Genomic DNA, 23,081 nt, shown 5'->3' on the forward strand with positions numbered 1-23,081 from the left:
TCATAGCTTCTGTTAAAAATTATCTTTATAAATTTTCTATAACTATTGTTGTACTACATTGTAAATTTCTTTGAGGTGTTTTGAATCTAAGATTAATTTCAATCATTCCAGTTTTACCACTGTTACAGGTCGCAAATACATCCCTCTCTTGGAAATTTTTTAAAAAGTGCCTATGCTTTTCTCTGTCCTAAATGTTTGCATTCTGAAAGAGTAATTCCCCCCCTTATATTAGCTGATGATAGATAAGGAAGGTACAAAATAATTAACACATTTAGTAAATAAGGCATGAGTCTCCATCCGACTTTATGCTTTATGAGAAGCAAAATAATTCAAATGCAAACGTGAATTTCAGTGACAGATAAAGCATAGTCTTACAGAGATACGCTTAAAGTAGTGTATGTAAGCTGGCAATTGATTAAATGTTTATTAAAGAAATTTAGACAGGAAAATATTTAATAAAGATATGTATCGAATGGCTATTCAACTTTTCTGCACAAGAACAGGAAAAGTTCCCACCCAGGCTGATACATACCAATTTATCAGAAAATAACAAGTCTAAGTATGGTCTTTCTCTGTGTTATAAACATAGGAAAAAAAGGAGGTCGGAAGCTTCACTTTCTAATTCACATTTGTAGGCCCAGTTTATCCAATGCTCTAGAGAACTCTTCAAGATATCCGTGGCATTAAAAAATCAACAGACTAAATGAGCACGTAGCTTCCAAACCTGAATGCAATCTGACCTGTGATCAGCCTGGAGGTGCTGCAAGACGTGGCCAGCATTTAACAAGCATTTCCAAGAGTCTGAAGTATTTCATTTAGATTCTACAAACATGCAAAACTCCGCAACCATAGGCACTTTCTACACATCTACATCTGTGATTAATTGTGAGATCACCAGGCAATTTTAGGGAGGCCTCAGCATTTGTCACTGTATATTTCTTTTCATGGTTGGGATCCACCACAAAAATATCACCCCAAACCTGTTATGATACTGTTATTAAAATTATTAGAAATACCTCTGCCCAAATTAGGGTACAAATGAGACCAAATGCCAAAGTCACTTGTATGGGTTTTATTTAATGGTCAATGTGAGACAGAGATGGAGAGAGAGAAAGAAATAGGAAAAAGGAGGTGGGGTGGGGGGAGAGAGGAAAGACAGTGACAGAAAAAGATTAAAATAGAAAAAGTATCACCATTCCATGTAAACCAGCATTGTCCCGTGGCTCCAGTTCTTCTGATCTTTTTGGTGGTGAGGGTCCCTCAAAACATAGAGTCCAGTGGATTAATATACATTCAGGCGATGCCCAGGCACCTCCTCGGAGGGGGAAGCTTTGCAGTCTCTTGTGACAGGCTCTGGTTTGCTGCCTCTGGTGGTAGGAGGCCTCAGGAATAAGGGGGGGTGGGTGCTTTGGGAGTCTTTGATGGTTTATGACCCCTTCTCAGCTGCCTGTCCCATGAATGTCTCGGACATGTGGTCTTCCCAGAGTTGGGGGGGTTTACTCCTGTTTGGTGTGGGGAGATTTCACCATCACACACCCAAACCCCTTCTCCTCCACCACCCCGTGAGCCCACTAGGGCTGATTCTAAACACAGATACATTCTTCATTCCTGAGCCTTGTTTACTTCTCCTCAGACTTGAGATGATTAGACAATTTCCTTATCTCAAGTCCCCCTTCACAATTCAAATTCCAGTCAGGCTTCAGTGGACAGGTAGTTGCTTCCTTATAGTTTAACAAAAGTCTTTCTATGATTCTGACAACGTTTAAGACATTAATAACATTCAGTCCATCACAAAGCCACGCAGGGGAGGCAGTTTACACCTCTCACAGTTGAGAGCTGCAGGGATATCATATAGCTACTGACTGAAAGCACAGGCGAGTGGTGAGAAATGCAGGATTTCCTACAGGGATGACAGAAATGTCTTACTTCTCTGACTTTGGCCATATCTAGTCAAAGTCTGCTTGTAGTTCATACCTGAATTAGGCTAGACATTGGATGAGAGATTGTACTGGAGGGAAATTACAGCAGCCCAAAGGTTTTCATGTGTTAAAGACATTACCATTTAACCAGATACATACATAACAGTACTAGAAAACATGCAAAACAGGGCTACTAGAGAGTATAAGAACAACTTGTGTCTATTTTTGTTCTTCAGAATGTTCTCTTTGATTTTCATTGTGACTGTTTTTTGTTTTCTGAGCTGAAGTCCATGCTCCAGTCAAACCTGTTGTGTTCAAGCATGATCTGATATTTTAGCAAATATTATTGGCTCTAATGAATTCTTGTCCTCCTCCCTATCTCTTCAATGCTTAGAAGGCACACAAATCCTCTATTTAAAAAAAAATAAAAAAAAAAAAGAACAACAACAAAAACATACAAAAAACCCCAACACCCAAATAAAAAACACCATAAAATAGCCTGCAGCCTTTTTTTCGAATCTTTTTACTTTGCCCTTTTCTGCTGCTTTTTATTCAGCTTGCTAAAGTCTGCCCTTTAGAAGTTCACTGCACATCACTGCTGAAAGAGGCACGGGCAGCTGTTACTAGGAAACTAAATTTAATTGTGCTGCAGGCATTATCAGGTGAAGACATGCATATATACATTCACTTCATCTAAAGGTACCCATTCTTTGATATCCAAAAGGGCTGAATGTATGACTACAACACCATTTTTTGTCTACAGGATGTACCTCAGGTTTTTTGGTCAAGTTGTTGTTGCCTTTTTGCTGGTTATCATCCTTTACAACTGCAAAAGAAATGTACCTAGAATGTGTTAGAGAAGCCCTAAACATGCAGAAGGAGAGGATGAAAAATTGCATTAATAATTTAGAAATTTATGCTTATAAAGAAACTAGTGCCAGAGAAAACATGGCTTCTGGTGATACTATGTTAGCCTGTGGCATTCCTACAAAACCTTGTGCAACTCCAGTTCATCTCCTGGAGCCATCTCTATTTGCATTATACTGTCCCTGCAAGGCCCAGGTGGATATGGGGATCATGCTATGGAATATGTGGTAAAAACCCCAGATTTTATTGGGACATAAACAATCCAAGCAGTATTCCCAGAAGACTTTGTGATTCTGAGATGCGTCATAGTGTCTTTGCAAGATAGAAGGGGAACTTCTACTGCTTGCTTCTCTTCCTGGAAAACAAGCAAAATGGAGAGATTAGATTGTTTACTTTTAAGAAAACCTATAACAGAGCCAGAAAACGAACTTCCAATTTCCAAATCATAGTTTTATACTTTATCACCTTTTCTTTCGATGCTACTACAGAGTCTATTTACAAGGAGAGACTGATATTTGCTGTGTTAGTCAAACCCATACTCCCATTCCCCAGAAAACACTGCAGTATTCAAGGCAACTGTAAAGACACTGCCAGACTGTGTATTTCAATTACTCCAAAGGGTGGCAATAACTGCAAGCTACATAACAAGAGATTATTGTGCTTTATATTTTGTCTGTCTGTGTACCCAACAGACAGACACGTCAATAAAACCTCACTACTTTCTCTCTGTCAGTCAATATTTCAGCATAACTCATTGTAAGCAGATACTTTAGGGGTTATATTACTCAAGTTGAAGAATTTTATATCATTGTAGAAACAACACTAAGCTTCATGAAAAGCACATTGAAAAGCACATTAAATATCAAAACCCACATGTCTGTGTTTGATGTTCTACAGAAAATATTTACACTTAAACCACTTTCAGTTTTTTCACTCGGCTATTTATTTCCTGCAGTGTGCGATGCTTTGCCCTTTAGCTATTGAGGGTATAGGCTATAATCTGATTTTTCATTTTATTTTTAGTTGGCTAACAATGAGATGTATTAGCACAGGAAAAAGAAACTTTGAACATGTGAGTATAACGGTCTTGCATACATATTTATTTTGAAAGATACGATCCATACAGCAGTATGAAGTACATTTTGCTAAATTATTGTCCTTCATTAGCTCACCTACTGAGCACTGAAAAAGACAAGGTGTAAATTAATATATGTTAAGAAAATGCACAGAGTGAACTGAATTTTCAATTTTCACATGGACTAGAAAAAAAATGGAGGAGATAAGGTTGAAAGTTTAAAAGGTAATAAATAATTCTAAATCTCCTGTTGTAGACAGTATTTGTGGAGACCACATTAACAGTTTTGTTCTGCTCCCAAAGACTTCGTTAAAAGTCCCCGCACACAACTCTCTCCTGTTTCAGAGAACCCACTCTGCTCCTTGCAACAGAGAATGCTAAAGGGTTACCTCTTATTTTCATCCCACAAGAAAAAGGAACACAGCTGAGCTATTGACATACAAGGCTAATACACTTGCTATTAAACTTGTATAAAGCCATATGAGCCTTGGGCTTGCCTCTGCCTGAGCAACTGTAGATCAATTTGCCAAATGCAAACTTCTTGACACCTATTTCCTGAATACATCTGTTATATTACATGAATAGCAGCAAAAATAAATCAGCACTTGATTTTAAGTACTTTTTTCAAATTTTGAAAATGCTTTTGCAAGTTAGATAGTGGCCATGACAATCTTTCAAAGTACTGAGGGTATCCCTACAATAGGTGCACTAAAATCAGATTTTCAGATGTTAGTTTGGCCAGTGGAAAAAAGTAGTAATAATAATAGTAATATTTCAGTTTCACCTTCTAATCCTTGGGTTTAGTTATGTACTTATATATAACTGCCTTATCCTCAAGGCAGTTGTTCCAGAATTGCCTTTGCCACAGTAGGGTACATGACACTGACCTTTCCCACACAGCTGGAGGATCTGGCTCAGCTGGGCAAAACATCAGTACTGTCTATGTCCATATTTATTATAAAAACCTGCACAAATATGTGATCTCTCTAAAGAATACAAAAGAGCCTGGATATAAGGCAGGGATTCAGCAACACCTGACTTATGCTCTGCAGACTAGGAGTTCCCAAAATATTGGCAAGTGTCCATGCATATATGCATATTGAAGTTAATGATGCCTGAGCAGTTTCACACAGTAGATGATAGAAGCCACATAAATATAAGGGGATTAAAAAGAGGATATGTTATCATTTTAGCATAACAATTTTGCTTTACAGGGTTCTAGGGGAATAGAAATGGAATAATTCTGCAAGCACAGACAACCAGTTCTTCAGTTAAAGATTTTGTCATAAGTGAGGAATAAGAACACTATCCCAGAATGACAGAGGATAGGCTTGTGTATGTCACATCTAAACTAGAAATGGTCTATGAGAACCTGAAGTTCAACCTATGTTAGATAGGTTAAGCAGCTAGAATAACATGCTGAAAGTGTAAGACCTGAAAGGGTAGTACCCATACTTATGGTCTACTGAGCACTGAAAAGACAGTTTTGAAATTACACTTCCAGTTTCCTACTTGAAAAGGCCAATGAGATGAAGGACCATGTCAGGAATGACATCAGAGGTTAATAGCAGGACCTTAATGGCACCAAATGTGCTATTAAGCACAGTTACAGTGAGCAGCTTCATACAGGAGAGTTCAAAGTTTCTAATTTGCAAAATCTCTTAAAGCCATTTCACTCCTAACCTGATTACCACACATTATCCCATCTCATTAAAGCCTACAATTCATGTCCTATAATTTGGGTCTACATTCTCATTGCAATTAGACAGCAATTGGCAAAGCTGCAAACTGGGGACTGTTTGTTATTTATGAATTCAGAGTTAGTGATTCTCTTTTTAGCCCAGTGATAGCAAGAAGATCAAGTATTTTGTTTGGTACACTTAATGTTGAGAGAGTGGTAAGAAATAAAGAGAAAGAGAGAGAGTAAGAGCCTACTGGTCAACATGTGACATGTATTTTATAAAAGGTAGTCACAATAATGGTACAAATACAAAACCAAAGTGTAAAAGTACATATCTCAACAACAGCACTCCATTTTGAAACTTCCAAGTGACTGTAGGTGTAAAAATAAGGTCTGGTGTTGTGGGCACTGTCAAATTGTCTATATAGCCTACAGCTCAAAACATGAATTTTTTTGTGATTTAACAATGTCACCTTCTTTCCAAGAGACATGTGGGCGGATTTTCAATCACTTGGAAAGTGAGAACAGTCAGTTGCATAGAGCGAGGCATTTGATCTATTTCTAAACTGTTAAAAATACTTTTTTTTTTTTCCATGGCCATTGCACAATTTCTAAGTAGGTCTTTTCCTCAAAGGAACTGTGAGATCAGAACAAGGATAGCACAAGCCCTTCTAGAAATTCTACAGTCTTGGCTTTGCGTTTAGGCATAATGTGAATATGTTAAATGTTGAAATGCCATTTTGAAAGAAAAAATAAAAATTAATTCCACCTTTATCATTTTGGTACACTCTTTGCAGGGGGAATTGATCCTCTTCCCTACTAGTTTTATGCAAGTTGTTCTCTTTGGTTGACTTCAGTCTATACTTTATTGGATCACTAGTCCTTCACAAATGTAATAAATACTTAACATAAGAATTCCTGTAAGACTTTTTTAAACAAACTTCTTGTACTTGTAAACAAAGGATTGAAAACTAATTTCGGTGTTCAGATTCTTTGTTCTAAAAGAAATCTAACATCAGTCCAGGCAGATGTCTTTCTGCCTGTATAGTTTATTCTAAGTCTATAATAACTCTCAAATTTAAATTTGATACTGCAGTTTCTCCCATGCTTCAATTTTATAATAAATGCAGAAGTCTAAACTTCAACTGATTGTCAGTGAAGATCCTGTACCAGCACCATGTTCAGTTGCATTTGATAACTCCAGTGAGATAGGCTTATCCAAGGGATGTTGAACTAAAAGCTGCACTGGATAAGTCTAAGTAATAACTAGGTTTTGTTATAAACAACAGAAAGAAGCACATTAAATTAACAAGTAATCAATAAAGAATTTACAAATAGTCACCCAAGTTTACATTCAGACAGACTTTACGTTCTTGCTGACATTAGTCAGCAAGATTACATTTGGATGAATCTAAAGGAAAATTCAGGTTCATCTCTTTGGAAAACTGAACAGAAATAACAAAAGAGCTAGAAAAAAACAAACTAGAAAGTTAGTAAATACTACCTTAGTTGTGGGTATTAGATATGCCTCTCTGTAAGGCTCGAAATCAAGTCCCCATTCAGAGTTTGATATCTCACTGATTTCTGGAGTGGGGTAAACAGTAATAGAACTTCTGCAGAACCACCTTTTACTGGCTTTACACCTGGTCTGTTTGTCTGTAAGTAACAGTAATCTAGTAAATGCCCTCTGCTTAAGTCATAGTTTATCCAAATGAAAAGATAAGTTTGTCCTCCTCTAAAATCCATCCTGATCATGGAGTAGCATGATCAAGCCCAAAGTATTTGTGGAGTTAACCTTACTGAGTTGGCTTTTTTTATTACTCTTCTGAAGTTGAGACAACAACAATAACTAAACCGGACAAGTCAGAAAACCTCATATTTTTTTCTTAATGCATGCAGCATGAGGAACAAACAAGAGGAGCTGGAAGATTTGGCCCAGTCCCAGAGATTTGACATCATTGACATAAATGAAACCTGGTGGGGTGAGACTGGAGTGCCCTGTTGGACAAATACAGGCTCTTCAAGAGGGATAGGTAGGGCAGAAGAGGCACTGTCTTTATAGAAGGATTAGAACGTGTGGAGCTCAGAGCTGGCAATGACACAATTGAGAGCTTCTGGGTAAGAATCAAGGGACAATCAAATAATGTGTATCTGATCATGGGAGTCTGCTATAAACTTCCCAGAGAGGACAGTGATGTTTTAAATACTTCATTATGAGAAGCTGCAGACAGTGCTACCTTGTATTAAAGCTTAAAAGAAAAATGCTCAGTAAAAAAAAATGATTGTCCAAATGCTCCTTGGACTTGGACAGGCTTGGGTTTTTTGGTTTTTTTTTTGGGGGGGGGGGTTGTGTGTGGGTTTTAGTTGGTTTGTTGTTGTTGTTGTTGTTGTTGTTGTTGTTGTGTTTGTTCTTTTACATGGTTGTTGCCCCTAATTTTAATTGCGACACAACTCTTCTCTTCCGTTTTCTGAAATATGTAATTAGTAAAGGCGTTACTGAGAGTTTTGATTGGTTTTTTTGTCCAGAAACCCACTTGGACAAAACCATCCACAGCCCCAGGGATGGACTGTTGGGCAAAACCACGACAGATGCCAACTAATTATTCTTGGAGGAAATAAGCTACACTTCCAAATCAACTGCCCTTGTCCTTATGGGGGACTTCAACTTGCCAGAAATCAGCTTGGAGCATCACACAGCTGGTACAACCCAGGCCATAAGATCCCTAAAAATCTGGATAACAACTTTATGGAATAGGTCCTAAGGAAACCAACTCAGAAAGATGCCCTCATTGATCTGCTGCTCATTGTCAGAGACTGAAGCAGTTAATGACTCATGGGTTCTAGGATCAACACAGGACTTTTGCAGGTTGGGAAGAGGCAGCTGGACCCATTCCACCAGCAGTGCTGCTGAAGGGATGGGAGGAGCCATGTTTGCCATGCCCTTTACATGAACTCTGTACATCTCGCCTGAGCTGTTGCAGATGTTGGAGATTCATGTCATGGCCTATCAGAGCCCATCTACCCACCAATCCTGAAAGGCAGGAAAAACATTTTTACCATGCCCCTCACAGGAGCTCTGCATATGCCCAGGACAAGTTACACTAATCCATGGTGAGAATCCCCACCCCAAGGAGGTACAAGGCATTCTGGAAGTATATAATAACTTACAACTTCTTTAAGTGTGTGAGTTTTCCCTTCCTCCACCCCTGGAGGATCAAGACCACCTGACGGGCATGGAAGCTGCAACTGCCAAGTTTCATCGCCAGACCCCGTGGGGAGTGACTATGTATATCTTTCTGTCTCTGTCCTTTCTTTCCCTTTCTCTCCCTTATATCTTTCCCTAAGTGTTATCCTAATGATTTGTATATTGCTATAGATGATAGATAAAGATGATAACAACCAAAATGGCAACATAACTGTTTACCTTTGAAACAAAATTCTTCTAAAATAAACCCTACCTATATATGTTTTAAAACACCAATTATTCAGTGTTGTTTCACTCTAATCCACTCCAAGGGATTTACTAATAAGAACCTGGGTTACCCTCCACTTCCCAAGAGCGGGTCACAACACTCGTCAACAGAGTGGATCTCGTGAGCAAAGTGAAGACTGGAGGCTGTCTTGGCCACAGCGACCATGAGGGGATCAAGCTTAAAATCTCTGTTGACAGGAGGAAAAGTGCCAGCAAAGCCTCAACTCTGGACATGAAGAATGCAGACTTCAGGTTGCTCAGGGAATTACCAAGTAAGGTCCCCTGGGAAAATGTTTTTGCAGGTGCTGGGGTCCATCAGTGCTGGTCACTTTTCAAACATCACCTCCTAGGGGCACAGGAGCAGGCAATTCCCAAATGTCAGAAGTCAAGCAGTCAAGGCAGAAGGCTGGCTTGGCTAAGCAGGAATCATCTATTGGAAATAAGGTGCATGTCCAGTGGAAACAAGGTCAAGTGACATGAGAAGAATTGAGAGATGCTGCTCCAGCTGTAAGGAGAAAATTTATGCGGCCAAAGCTCAGCTGGAGTTGAAGCTGCCAGAAATGTGAAGAAAAATAAAAAGTTTTTTCAAATACATTAATGGCAATAGGCAGCATAGAAATACCATCAGCCCATTACAGGATGGGGATGGTCTCCTCACAAACAGAGACAGAGAAAAGGCAGGGGTGTTTAATGCATTCTTTACTTCTATCTTTAATTTGGATGATGGACCAAGGAGGTCTCAGTGCCCTGAGTTGGAAGGACCAGCTCACATGACTGTGAGAATGATCAACTCCCTGAAATTGTGCAGGATCTGCTGCTCCATCTGGATCCCTAAAAATCTATGGGGCCCGATGCAATTTATCCCAGAATCCTCAAAGAACTGGCTGATGTCATTACACAACCTCTCTTGAATCTGGAGAAGTCCCAGCTGACTGGAAGTTGACAAATGTTGTCTCAATTTTTAAGAATTGGTGGATGAGGGGAAGGCTGTGGATGTGTCTATCTGGACTTCAGTAAAGCCTTTGACACTGTCTCCCATAATATACTCCTGGAAAAGCTGGCAGCCCATGGCTTGGACAGGGGCACTCCCTGCTGGGTTAGGAACTGGTTGGAGGGCCGGGCCCAGAGAGTGCTGGTGAACGGGGCTGCATCCAGCTGGCGGCCGGTCACCAGTGGTGTCCCCCAGGGATCAGTGCTGGGCCCAGTCCTGTTTAACATCTTTATCGATGATTTAGATGAGAGGATTGAGGCCATCATTAGCAAATTTGCAGACGACACCAAGATAGGAGGGAGTGTCGACCTGCTGGAAGGCAGGAGGGCTCTGCAGAGGGACCCAGATAGACTGGAGAGTTGGGCTGACTCCAATGGGATGAAGTTCAACAAGGCCAAGTGCCGGGTCCTGCACTTTGGCCACAACAACCCCTGCAGCGCTACAGGCTGGGCACAGAGTGGCTGGAGAGCAGCCAGGTAGAAAGGGACCTGGGAGTTTGGATTGACAGGAAGCTGAACATGAGCCAGCAGTGTGCCCAGGTGGCCAAGAAGGCCAATGGCATCCTGGCCTGGATCAGGAACGGTGTGGCCAGCAGGAGCAGGGAAGTGATCCTTCCCCTGTACTCAGCACTGGTGAGGCCACACCTTGAGTGCTGTGTCCAGTTCTTGGCCCCTCAGTTCAGGAAGGACATTGAGGTGCTGGAGCAGGTCCAGAGAAGGGCAATGAAGCTGGTGAAGGGGTTTGAGCACAAGTCCTATGAGGAGAGGTTGAGGGAGCTGGGGTTGTTTAGCCTGGAGAAGAGAAGGCTCAGGGGAGACCTCATCACTCTGTACAACTCCCTGAGAGGAGGCTGTAGCCAGGTGGGAGTCAGTCTCTTCTCCCAGGCAATCAGCAGCAGGACAAGAGGGCACAGGTTTAAGCTCTACCAGGGGAGGTTTAGGTTGGATATTAGAAAGAAGTTCTTTACAGAGAAAGTGATCAGGCATTGGAATGGCCTGCCCAGAGAGGTGGTGAATTCACTGTCCCTGGAGGTTTTTAAGATGAGGCTGGATGTGCCATGGCACTGAGTGCCATGATCTAGTAATCACAGTGGGGTTGGATCAAGGGTTGGGCTTGATGATCTCGAAGGTCTCTTCCAACCCAGTTAATTCTATGACTCTATGATTCTATGAATTGTCAAGGTTTTCAAGAAGCGCAAGGAGGACCTCAGAAATTACAGACCCATCAGTCTCACTTCAGTACCTGGTAAAGTGATGGAGAAGATTATTCTGGGAGGTATTGAAAAATATCTGAAAGATAATGTAGCCATTGATCACAACCAGCACGGCTTCATGATAGGAAAGCCCTTGTAGCAGTTGTATTAAGTCCTGCTTTTCAAACCTGATTTCCTTCTATGACAGGGTAACCCACCTAGTTGGATCAAGGGAAGCCATTTGATGTAATCTTTCTGGATTTCGGGAAAGCTTTTGATATTGTCTCTCTCAGGATCCTGCTGGACAAAATGCCTAGCCTACAGCTGGATAAACACATCATGAGGTGGGTGAGCGATTGGCTCTCGGGTCGAACACAGAGGGTAACAGTGAATGGGGGAACATCAGACTGGTGACCTGTCACAATGGGGTTCCACAGAGCTCCGTCTTGGGCCCTGTGTTCTTCAACACCTTCATAAATGACTTGGACGCACAACTGGAAGGGATATTAAGCAAGTTTGCAGATGACACAAAACTGGGAGAAGCTGTTGACTCCCTGGAGGGCAGGGAGGCCCTGCAGAGACACCTCAAAAAATTAGAGGACTGGGCAATCACCAACCAAGTTCAACAAGGTAAAGTGCCAGATTCTGCACATGGGATGGGGCAACCCTGGATGTACATACAGACTGGGGAATGACAGACTGGAAAGCAGTGCCACAGAATACATGCATTTCCTTCCTTTAAGTCAAAGCATTTCTCTTGTACTGAGTGTGCTCCACAGAGCACAGATTATTTTAAGTGCTTGCTTGCACACCTCTGAGTTTTTTATTATAGGAACACAAAAACATCATGAAAATAACAAGATTACTGTCCTGTTTGATGACATCTCATAAATTAGGACAGTCATGGTAGGACATTGTGGGTTGAGACTGGATAAGAAAGAGAACTAATGCATTTCTAGTCTCCAGAAGTGCTTACTAAGAGCCCTTCCATATTTGTTTGCAAACCCCTGACCTATCCCCTAAGAGCTTTGATTTATCCTTAAGCTAAATTAAACTTTACTGAGTAGTGTAATTCCAGTGATAGTTTGCTTGTGTGTACAAATAGCTTCCAGTTCATACACTTAAATCCCAAAGGTCACCATGTCCAAAAGCTCCAATAACTTGTTATTTGAGTGACATATTCATGGAAATGAGTCAGAGGCTGACATCCTATCCATGACTTTCCCTCCTCTACATGTAAGTATCTAAGTATTAAGTGTAATGGAGCCCTCTCTCCCCTCCCATTGGCCTATGAAATTTTAATTATAACATGTAAAGGTAAAAAGGAAAGATATTTATATGTCTGACTTGTGCATTTAAAGTAGATATGTGATAAATTTAAAAAGATGGGTGTGTTAGTCATTTATCCAGGATCATGGGATGGATTGTAACAAAGCCTGTTGATTACTCTGGTCTGATGTTCTACAAAACAATGTTAACAGGGCATGATAAAACAGGCTGGAATTTCAAGAGAGAAGAATAGTTTCACTTTTTTAATTGAGATGGCTATCCCTTGTCTGAATTTGTTTTACAATAATCCATCAAGTTTCAGAAACTCAACTCAGATATTAACCTAACAGTGTAAAAGCAATTCAATATGAGTTTCTGTAGTCTCAATCTAATCTGAGAGCATACAAGAAAATATGAAGATCCTTTGAAATTTTGTTCCCCTTTAGTCATCCTGGAGATGTAATGTTATTAGATAAATGTTAGATATATATAGATATATATATTATTAGATATAATGTTATGGAGATAAATGTTGCCAGACTCTTGTGGAACAGTTTTGCAAATTCACTTCTTAAAAATGAAGTATTTGTGGGTACATTGGTTCAGGAACCTATGCCCACAAAATAATTAACTTAGTGAGAATATGTAGCTGTACATACAAATAATTTCAATCACAAAACTCACCATAAACTTTTGGGTAAGCCTGAAAAAAGCTATTTAAATGGCAAGTTAATTTAATTCTTGACCACTACAGTAATATATAGGGATTGAAAAGAAACAAACAAACAGAAAAAAAAAAGCAACCAACCAAACAAAAAAATTTATGGATTTTCTACCACTGTGTATGCTAAATCCCCTTCTCTTAGAAAATTTAGTATTTTTAAAGGGATTGTTCAAGGATAGAGCAAGACTGAAACAATTGATGGAACTGTTCTTTTAGAGTAAGGTTAGGTAATGACAAGTTCAAGGAACTGTGTTAGAATCACACCTATTCCCCAGTAAAATGCTGCTCCCTGCAAGATGTAACAGAACCTCTCTGCTAGACCTGATATCACAATATGTTTACTCTTAAGGGGAAAAAAAAGTGTGTATTTAAAATCCCCAAGTATTTACACATTTTTTACAGTGTGGAGTAGAAGTTTACTGAGGAACTTCAGGAAAAGAGCTTTGATTTTGAGAACCTTAATGATCCATCTATGTAAAAAGACAGAATCTGAGCCCTAGACTAAACCCTAACCTTGTGTCCTACTCTGAAAGTGAGTAATAAGCCATCCTCACAGTTGACACCTGCATTTGTTTCCTTTTTTATAATTTTGGCCCATATGAGCTGGGAAATTACTTACAGAATATTTTAATCTCTGCATTGTCTGAAAAAGTGCTGCATTACCTTCTAAATCTTCTGCTTTTTGCAAATTCCAAGATCCTGTGCTGCAAACAGATAAAATAATAATTCCCTACAGATTTTCTTCACATGCTACAAAATTATATAAACCTGTGCTGTGCTCTTTCACTGTGCATCCCCTTTGAAAGCTACATGTCTTACTCCAGCTTGCTTGATGTTTGAAATTTCATGGTATTTCTGATCGTTCTTCTTAAAAATCTCCCTACATCACAGCTCTAGTGCATCTCTTTTGAGAAACAATGTCCAACAATTCATTCAGCATTTAAGCTGCGAAAGCATTATGAATTCACAGCATCATAATGATATTCTCTGTTTCATATTCCACTATTTCCAGATATTTCTCGTGTGCTTTTGAGATGGCTGCTACACACCAAGTGGATATCCTCAGACAGCTACCCACAGTGACTCCAGAGTCTTGTTCATCCTCTTGGGCATTTGCCATTTTTAAATTTCAACTGAAATTTCTCATTTATTCTGTTGAGCTTTTTGGGACTGTTTTGCAAGTGCTTGTACCTTGAGCAATTTGCTTTATTTGGAAATTACTTAATCTTACCTGAAATTATGCAATTTATGATACCAAGATTATTGCATGATACAGACCTCACCTCAGATCCATGTGGCATTTCAGTGGTAAAATTTGTCCATTGTGAAAATTGACCATTTGATCCTTGCCTTTATTTTTGGTAGCCAGAGAGAAATTCAACTCTGGTATTTCTCAACAGTTTAAATGTCTTTGAAATTGTCTCTATAGTGTTTTCCAAACCTCTTTAGAGGGACTTATCAAATGATGAGCCTCAGTCACATGCTTATATGCTTTAGTAAGTCGATTGCATTTCTTCTTTCAGTATCCTGGATTGTTAATTGCTCCTTAAGTATGACAAAATGAGTCACTGGCACTCCGGGCAAGGAGTTTTTGCAGTTACTCAGATTTATACACTTTGAAAGTATGCTCGTACTTACAATTAATACAAACAGGAAACACTGTGGACATTGGATATTTTAATCTCACATGCAGATATCTCCGGTACTTGTACCCAAATGCCATCTTTAGAGATGAATCAATAGCCATACGAGTTTCACTTCATTAATGGACCTTCTGAACTCAGTATTTACATATGTGTGCTTATACATTTACATGTCTTTTTTCTATGTTTATGAATAGAAGTAGTGGCTTTCATAACCCTTACTCAAGCATAAAAGAAACCAACAGCCCCTTGTTCACTGTTCAGAAATAGCTATAATAAGAGGCCCAGTCTACCCTAAGATTATTTTAAGCAGGGTTTACTTGAGGCTGTACCCACCAGTACCCTGCTTTTCAGAGCAAGAAATATGTTTGACATATCATGTCTGCAAAAAAAGTAATAATAGACACTTTTAAAATTAAACATTTTGGTATTTTCTATATACAGGCTATAATTACTCAATACATCTACTTGAATTAAATTGTGTTAAACAAACCAAAAATGTTATTCCAGACTGAAAATAGCACAGCTGGTGACATGGTGAAGAATTTCAAAGTATCATTGTTACAGAAGGAACCGTGATGGAAGGATGGAAAATGCATAATAAAGAGCAAGAGAGAATAGTAAACGTTGCCTGCTTTTAAAGTTAAAATTTCCTGAGATCCTGAGCTGATGAAAGAAAGCAAACCTTTGAATACCTGCACCAATGGACCCTTCACATTCATAGACCATATCACATTACAGCAGAGATTTAGACCACTGTTCAACAGTGTCTATTGATTTTCCACAGTTAATGAAAATGAAAAGAAAGAACTTTTTGTTAGCGATGGTTCAACACCTGTACTTTACATTTAGTAGGTATGTGATACTGTCATTTTGTTTAATAAGTGCATATGAGATTCAACAGTAGTTCCTGACAATGCATATTAACACATCAGCTTGTCAAGGCTAAATTGTGTGGTCCTTCACAACAGAGAATAAAGTTTATGATACAATACAAAAAGCGTTGATTGAATTTGCAGAACTGTGAGTACCATCTGGTTGCCTTGTTTGTCTAACCTCATGGGTTTGTCACTACAGCTGCTAATTACACTCTGGTATTTTCATGATAGGTCACTTCTGCCTCAGAATTCATATGGGCATATTCCAGTTTATATCTACTTAAGCTCCAGAATTATGATTGGCTTAAATTTTTCCCTTTCTATATTTTTTTTTTGCAGTATCTCAGAATTTTTTTTTTTATTTTAGATGGTTATTATCTGTTCAAAGACAGTTTTTAAATTAAATTCCATGGATAGCTTAATTAAAATATGTTCTGTCATGCGTGCCAGTAACACTACAGGCTAAAAGTAAAACCAATTCTAAATAGAGACCTGCTTCTCATTCACACGAATATAAGTTAATCAAGTGAGATGCAACCCTCATTCATTCATTTGGTATATCAACAAAAAGACGCTCATGTAATTTTCTTTTTCTTTTGTGAGTTATTTAATTATTTGTCCCATTTTCAGCATAACATTGTCGGGTGTTTCTAGGATGTAAACTGAACTATGCAAATTTTTTTCAATAAATGTCTAGGTGCAGATGTTTAACTCTACTCCCAGAAAAGCAGTTTGTCATACCAAAGAGGAAATAACAATTTGAACTGACCACTGTTTTCACAACTGAAATGTATGAATGTCTCATTTTGAAATGATTCAGGAAGAATCCAATGCTGTCATGAAGGAATCTCAAACACCAGACTAAAAGAACTACAAAAAAAAAATTACCCCAGCTAAAATCCACTGCCTCTCCTCCCATGAATAGATTCACAAAACTAGGAATGCATGTAGTTGCTTTCTAGAAACTATATAAGGCGAGGATCTAGACTACAAGGAGCAAATAGGAGAATAAAGTTCTTTGTCATTCATGAAGGATAAATTCAACCTTTGTTCATGTGGATGACAGGAAGCAGAGCTTCAGATCTGCACCCTTCTCTTTTATAAGTGTAATTGAATATGAGATCTATTTCCACTGTGTCTAAATATGAAGTTGAAATAGAGTACTGCCTCTGCATACAGAAAACCTCTTGGGTGTATTAGTAGTTCCTCTAGATCAAGTGCTGCACATCACTGCAGTTGAACTCTCTTTATTATGCTGAAAAAAAGAGATTGTCTGCATCAGGCAAGAATTATTATTTTTTTTTAATTTCAAATTAATATTCATTTACTCCATCAGAGATCTAAAATAAACCAGGAGAAAATAATATTCACTTTTCTTCTAAAATTTACTCATTTATAAATACATAATACAAATGAGCATTCTGAAGATGTTCTTTATCCTTATAAACACACAACTCTGTTTAGTGAAGTATCAGCCTTTGGAATTATCCAAAAAAAAGTGACACTTAATCAAATCAGCTAACTTAACTGATTTGTCCAGGTAACAATTGCTTTTGTTTACTATACATCATCTTTGCTTTGGATGAGAGTTCACTGATTGACAGAAACCCAGATCAGAAAGGTTCTGTGACACTTGCACATGTTCAGACCAACTTGTTCTCTCATGCAATGAATGCCACTGCTAAAACAAATGCTAGAAATAAATATGCTGGAAGCTGAAAGTCAGTAAATTCAAATCATCCCGAGTCCTACTGGGTTTCCATAACTGACTCACACATGCATCCAGCAACTCAGGTTGGTGTAGAGATCTTCATTTTGAATAGAATATTTCTTTTTCACTGCAAAGAATCATTAAGGTTTTTGCCACATGGTCAAGGCACCATTACCACAATTGTGGTTAGTTTCAAGGTTTGTATTTCTAATAACATACATGGGAAATAAATGTTTAAGATAGATAAACATTTCAACAAGCAGCAGGGAACTTAGTCATTTAGGAATTGGGCACTTTTGAATCTACCATGTCCATCTGAATGGATGTCTGCAGGAGCTTTGTACCACACTGACTTCAGTGATTCCAGCCCACAGCCTCTTATATTCAGTTGTTTTCAAAGCTGTACTCTACATGGGTTTTAGAGGGGGAAAAAAGAAAAAAAAAGACCACAAATATCAAACAGTGCAGTGTGATAAATCAAACTTAAATTTGTTCACCTATTTAAACACAAAAAGGGTTGTCATTTTTGCTCACTAATACAAGACTAGAGGAATTAAAGCCTGAAAATTTTATGAAATAACAAAAGTAATAAAAATAAAATAAGTTATTGTACAGTTTATTAACATGAGCAGGAATATTTTCCATTTAATTATCACTTCTGAACAGAGCAAAGTTTTCACAGGAAGAAGGTTATCAAGTTGTACACTAGAAGTGAAAAATCTACCTGGGCTCAGGAGAGTAGGATGTGGCTGAATTTGGTGACAGAAGAAACCTGCAAGCAACAAATATTTTTGTTTTGAGTTAAATATACTTGTGCAACCAGACCTGATGTTCTGATGGTGAGGTGTGTGAGGAATACGGAAGCGAAGTTCAGGAGAAGGATCAACTTTTGCCTCACAATGCAGAGCGCCAAGCCCAGAGTTTTATTCTTGGCTCAGATATTATTTCTACAGAAATAAATTTGGCTGTTTTTAAAGAATATAAATCAAAATCGTTCTGCTGAGGAAAAATAAAATGCTAGATACTAGATAGTATTGTGTCCTTGACACTTAATAGAATCACAGAATTTCTTAGGGTTGTAAGGGACGTCTGGAGATTATCTAGTCCAACCCCACTGCCAAGGCAGGGTAACCTAGAGCAGGTTACACAGAAGTGTGTCCAGGTGGGTTTTGAATGTCTCCAGAGAGGGAGACTCCATGGCCTCCCTGGGCAGCCTGTTCCAGTGCTCTGCCACCCTCTGCCACACTCCACTGATTACCACACCCTCAGTTTTACCAGTCAGACAGTTCTTGGTCCATGTCACTGTCTATTCATCTAAACCATATTTTTCTAGATGAGCATACAGTATGCCTCAAACTGGTTACTACTGCAGATACTTGCCCTCCACTGTGAGACTGCTCTCTGCTCACTTCCTGAATAACACTGTTTCCCAGCATCTCCTAGTTTTGTTCCATCGGCTGCTCTTTCAAAATGTGAAGTTAATTTTTACAAATCTAAGTATTACCACATAATATTATCTTAAAAGGGTATAAGGTGACTTTCATACAAGAGAAACACAGACAAAACAAAAAAACCTCTCTTTGGTTGCCTCTGGGGGATCCCAAGTTAGCATACCAGGAAGATGACATACTAATCCATGAAAGAAATAAATCTCTTTCATTCCTGTAGATGAGGATACATATCCCACACCATAGAAAAAGGCTTCTTTCTCTACTATGCCAAGCAATGAGAACAGTTTCAAAAGCTATGTTGAAGCTGTGGATCCTGAAGCTAGTTCCCATCTACCAGAACTCAGTGCCTCTGTATCACAAGCAGAGGCATGTGAAAAAAATAAAATGATGATCAGGTAACAGTATATAGAAAAGAAACACAAAAAAAGAAACACAGCAGGTGGAACAGAGATAAAAATGTTGGACAGACCTGAAAAATAATTATATTTAAAAAATGAATTGTAATTGATGATGGAGACTTTTTATTTCTTCCTTTTCATATCTGACTTTTGGAAAACAATATAATCTTATTTCTTGCTTCTCCTTCATCTAAACAGCAGAACAAATGTCTGTAGTCTCAAAATATCTGACACTCTATGCCTTTAATGTAGACCAGAAACATTCCTTTTTAAAATTAAATGCAATAAGAAGATACAAAAATTTCAGATGCATTAAAAAGCAAGCTATCTTGGACCAGCTACAAAATAAGAATGGGAAGTATGTCTAAAAGTATCACTGAAGAGCATTTACTGAGACATTTCAATATCATGACCTTCTCTTAGAAACTGACAATTTCCCAGGACCAGAACTTTTCACAGGAAAAATCTAACGTTCATTAACCTTTCATTGAGTCTCCTGGTTCCAGCAAGAAATTTTTGCTTGACTATCAGAAACAGAATTGGCAACAAGAGGAGCTTTTCCCTAAAAGAAAAGTTACTTACTTCTTCATAAGAGCCTTGGTCAGGGTAGCTGACAGGTACACTCCTTACTCACCTGACACAGTATCAAAGAGTTTCACTGCATGAGACAACACATCCTCTAATAAGGAATAAATACAGTTGTGAGCCTAGAGATTGAAGACAGAAAACAGCCTGTCAGGAAGTACAATTCAACCCACATCTTAATCATTACTTACATATAAGTGTAGGCCTAGAGTTAGCAATTTACTTGAAACTACTTTGATGCAATGCGCCCGCACAGAGTAGCGTCAAGATCCAAATTCGAGCACGAAAATCATAAATCCCAAGTGACAGCATCCTGCTTACAGTTACAAGGCTGGCTCACAGAACATCCTCCACCTACCCTGAGTGAACATCCCCTGTATTTATCTTGTCATTGAGTCCCTGATTTCTTTAAAAGGTAATAACAGAAAAACTGACCAGCTTTTGAAAACTTTAATTACTAGAGAAATCTGACATGCCAAAAAAGGGTGGTGAGTCAGGTCATGGGTAATATTTCTATATCATATTTGCCTGGAAAATATACTACTAATTCTAGTTAAATAATTTATTTATGTCCTTGTATCATGTTACATGTAACAAAATAGCTGGTAAGATATCTACAATACTAATTAATTCTATCAGAAAACAACAGGCAATATAGAGCCTAACAAACATTTACCAGTTTGGGCTTCATTTCTACAGAAAATACTCCACAATGTTTATATTCATAGCCATTAAACCACAGCATAAATGTCAAGGTAAGAGAAGATTATTTACATTAAAATATAGTTTTAAAATGAGATCTTTGGAAGGGACCTTAAAGATCACCTAGTTCCAGCTGCCCTGCCATGGGCAAGGACACCTTTTACTAGACCAGAGATATCTTTTAAATTTAAACTGTATAGTATTATTGCAGGCTACATTTTGTGTAGTTAAGAAAACTGAAATTAAATCAATTTAGCAGTTGAATACTTTAATTTTTCATTTTTCTGTAGTGAAGGATGTTATGATTTGATATTATACAGAACTATATACAAAGAGCTTCAGATATAGTAAAAGCCCCACTTTTACAGGAGAAAGGGCACACATGCCTTCATACCCATATTGATACAGCTGTACCTTTGTTCTTAAAAGTCTTATAATTCCTTGCATGAAGTGTGAATTTTCTTATCTATCTAAGATACTACTTTCACTACTATCCAGGTAGTGAAAAGGGAGATCAATTTACATTGTAAGTAGTGAAAGCAAAGATACATGTCTGTTTATTCAGAGATTACACTTCAAAAGGGGGTTTTTTAATTATTATTTCAGCACATCTCTGTGTCTCTACTTCTATCTTCTGGTACTTGTATTAATAAGGTAAAAAAAGAAAGAGAAGAAGAGAAGCACATGGAATGACTAGTAGGTGGAGGCCGTCACCCTTAGCAGTATTTATCTATTCTATACAAGTTGTTCAACTCAAAATTGTCTCACAAGAATAAGAAAAAAAAAAAAATAATCCTGAATGAACTGACAGGAACTGGGGAAAAGCTGTGCTATGTAGCTCAGGAACAACATCATTCTAAGATATCATATTCTAGAAAATAGTGTTGGAAAAGAGCTCCAAAATAACTGAACCTACCCTCCTCTAAGGGCTCAAATTTAATAATGATGATTACAGAAAATCAGAAGAACATCTCCAAATTTTATTAGAAAAAGGATCTCTCTGAATTTTCTTTCAATTTGATGAACAAGACTGTCAGGAGAAGTCTCAAAAAGGCTGGTAAAGAATGTGAACCCAATGACTCTTATGACTCAGAATTTTTTGCACTGAAATCCTTTACCTAAGTACCTTCCATATAGATCCATTTGTTTCAGCTGGCTGAGGCACAGAGGTGAGAAGACAAGAACACTACTTCTGAACATCAAATGGTGGGAGAGGAGGGGGCGAGAAGGGCTGTCCTAAAGATGCAGCACAAATTACTCACAGCCATGCACTAAGTGGGATTATGAGCAACACTCCTGGTACTTTCTCATAGAGTGGGAGCATTGTCATAGGCCTGACTGCTTCACATCAAGTTGATTCCTCACCTTCTATGACTGTGAAGTTGAAAGTTTTAGCACTTTACCCCTAAACCTTTTCTAATGGTTATTTCTCCATGGATTTCCTGACAAGAGTAGTGATATCTTCCTATGCACATTCTTAAACAACAGGTGGTAAAATACAAGGAAACCTACAGAGAGGTGATCAGAGCACTCCCAAATTTGTCACAACAGGTCTGCCTCTGAGGCAGTTACTCAATATACAGTAACAAGGTTTGAATACTGATCTCCCACTGAGTATCAAAGGTTTAAATTTAAATGAAATTACAGAATTCTCCTACTAAATAATTTGCATTTAAAAGGGATTTTGGTGTTCCTTTTTAAATTCTTTATAGAGAGGTTCCCAAAGAGAATGGTGATCATCCTTAACTACAGTTTGAAAAACAAGTAATATGGCTTATTTATCAAATTCACTATTTTTCAGAAAGTGAAACCCTAATAATGTTTTAAGGTAAAGGTTCTAGAACATTAAGAAGAACGTATCTGAGGATGTCAGCCAAATTGTCCTCTGTGATTTCCCCTTCATGACACAGTTCAGAACGCTGGAGTCAAAAGAAGACCAGTCTGGGACAAATTAGACACCCTCTTCTGTTTTCCAGCCCTTCAAACTCTATTCCTCAGGCACTCTTTCATCATCGAGGGGAAGAGCAGAGAGGAGGGAAAGAAAAACATTACTAAGTTTTCCCTTTACATTTTCACAGAAAGTGAGACACCATTTACGTCAAAAGAGACTCTGATCTCTGCAGAATGGTGTTTGGGACAAGGGAATGTCATATGCGAGTTCTTCACTCATATATAAGTGCAATCCCATTGACTTCAGCCAAGGTGCTGCATTTGAAGCAAAAGGATTTTTCAAGTCATTCAAAAGGCACACATCATATGTTGGTATTTCTGCTCACCTTCAGGAGGAATATTTTCCTTTTTTAGTGTAGCTACACAGCATGAAATAAGTTGTCTTTGCACTGCTCTGCAGAGATGCACTATTTTCAGCTTACATAAATGAGGACTTCTTGTACTCTTGACTGTGTGTGCCCTAACAGCCTTTCATGTCTAAGGTTTAAGTACTGTAAGAGCAAGGGAGGTATGGTTGAAAATGAAAGGATGTTCAGTTAGTTAAAAATTACAGACCCTGTACTTCTGTTAAAG

This window comes from Myiozetetes cayanensis, unplaced genomic scaffold (genome assembly GCF_022539395.1).
Source record: "Myiozetetes cayanensis isolate MyiCay16 unplaced genomic scaffold, myiCay2020 scf7, whole genome shotgun sequence".
In the NCBI taxonomy this organism is placed as follows: domain Eukaryota; kingdom Metazoa; phylum Chordata; class Aves; order Passeriformes; family Tyrannidae; genus Myiozetetes; species Myiozetetes cayanensis.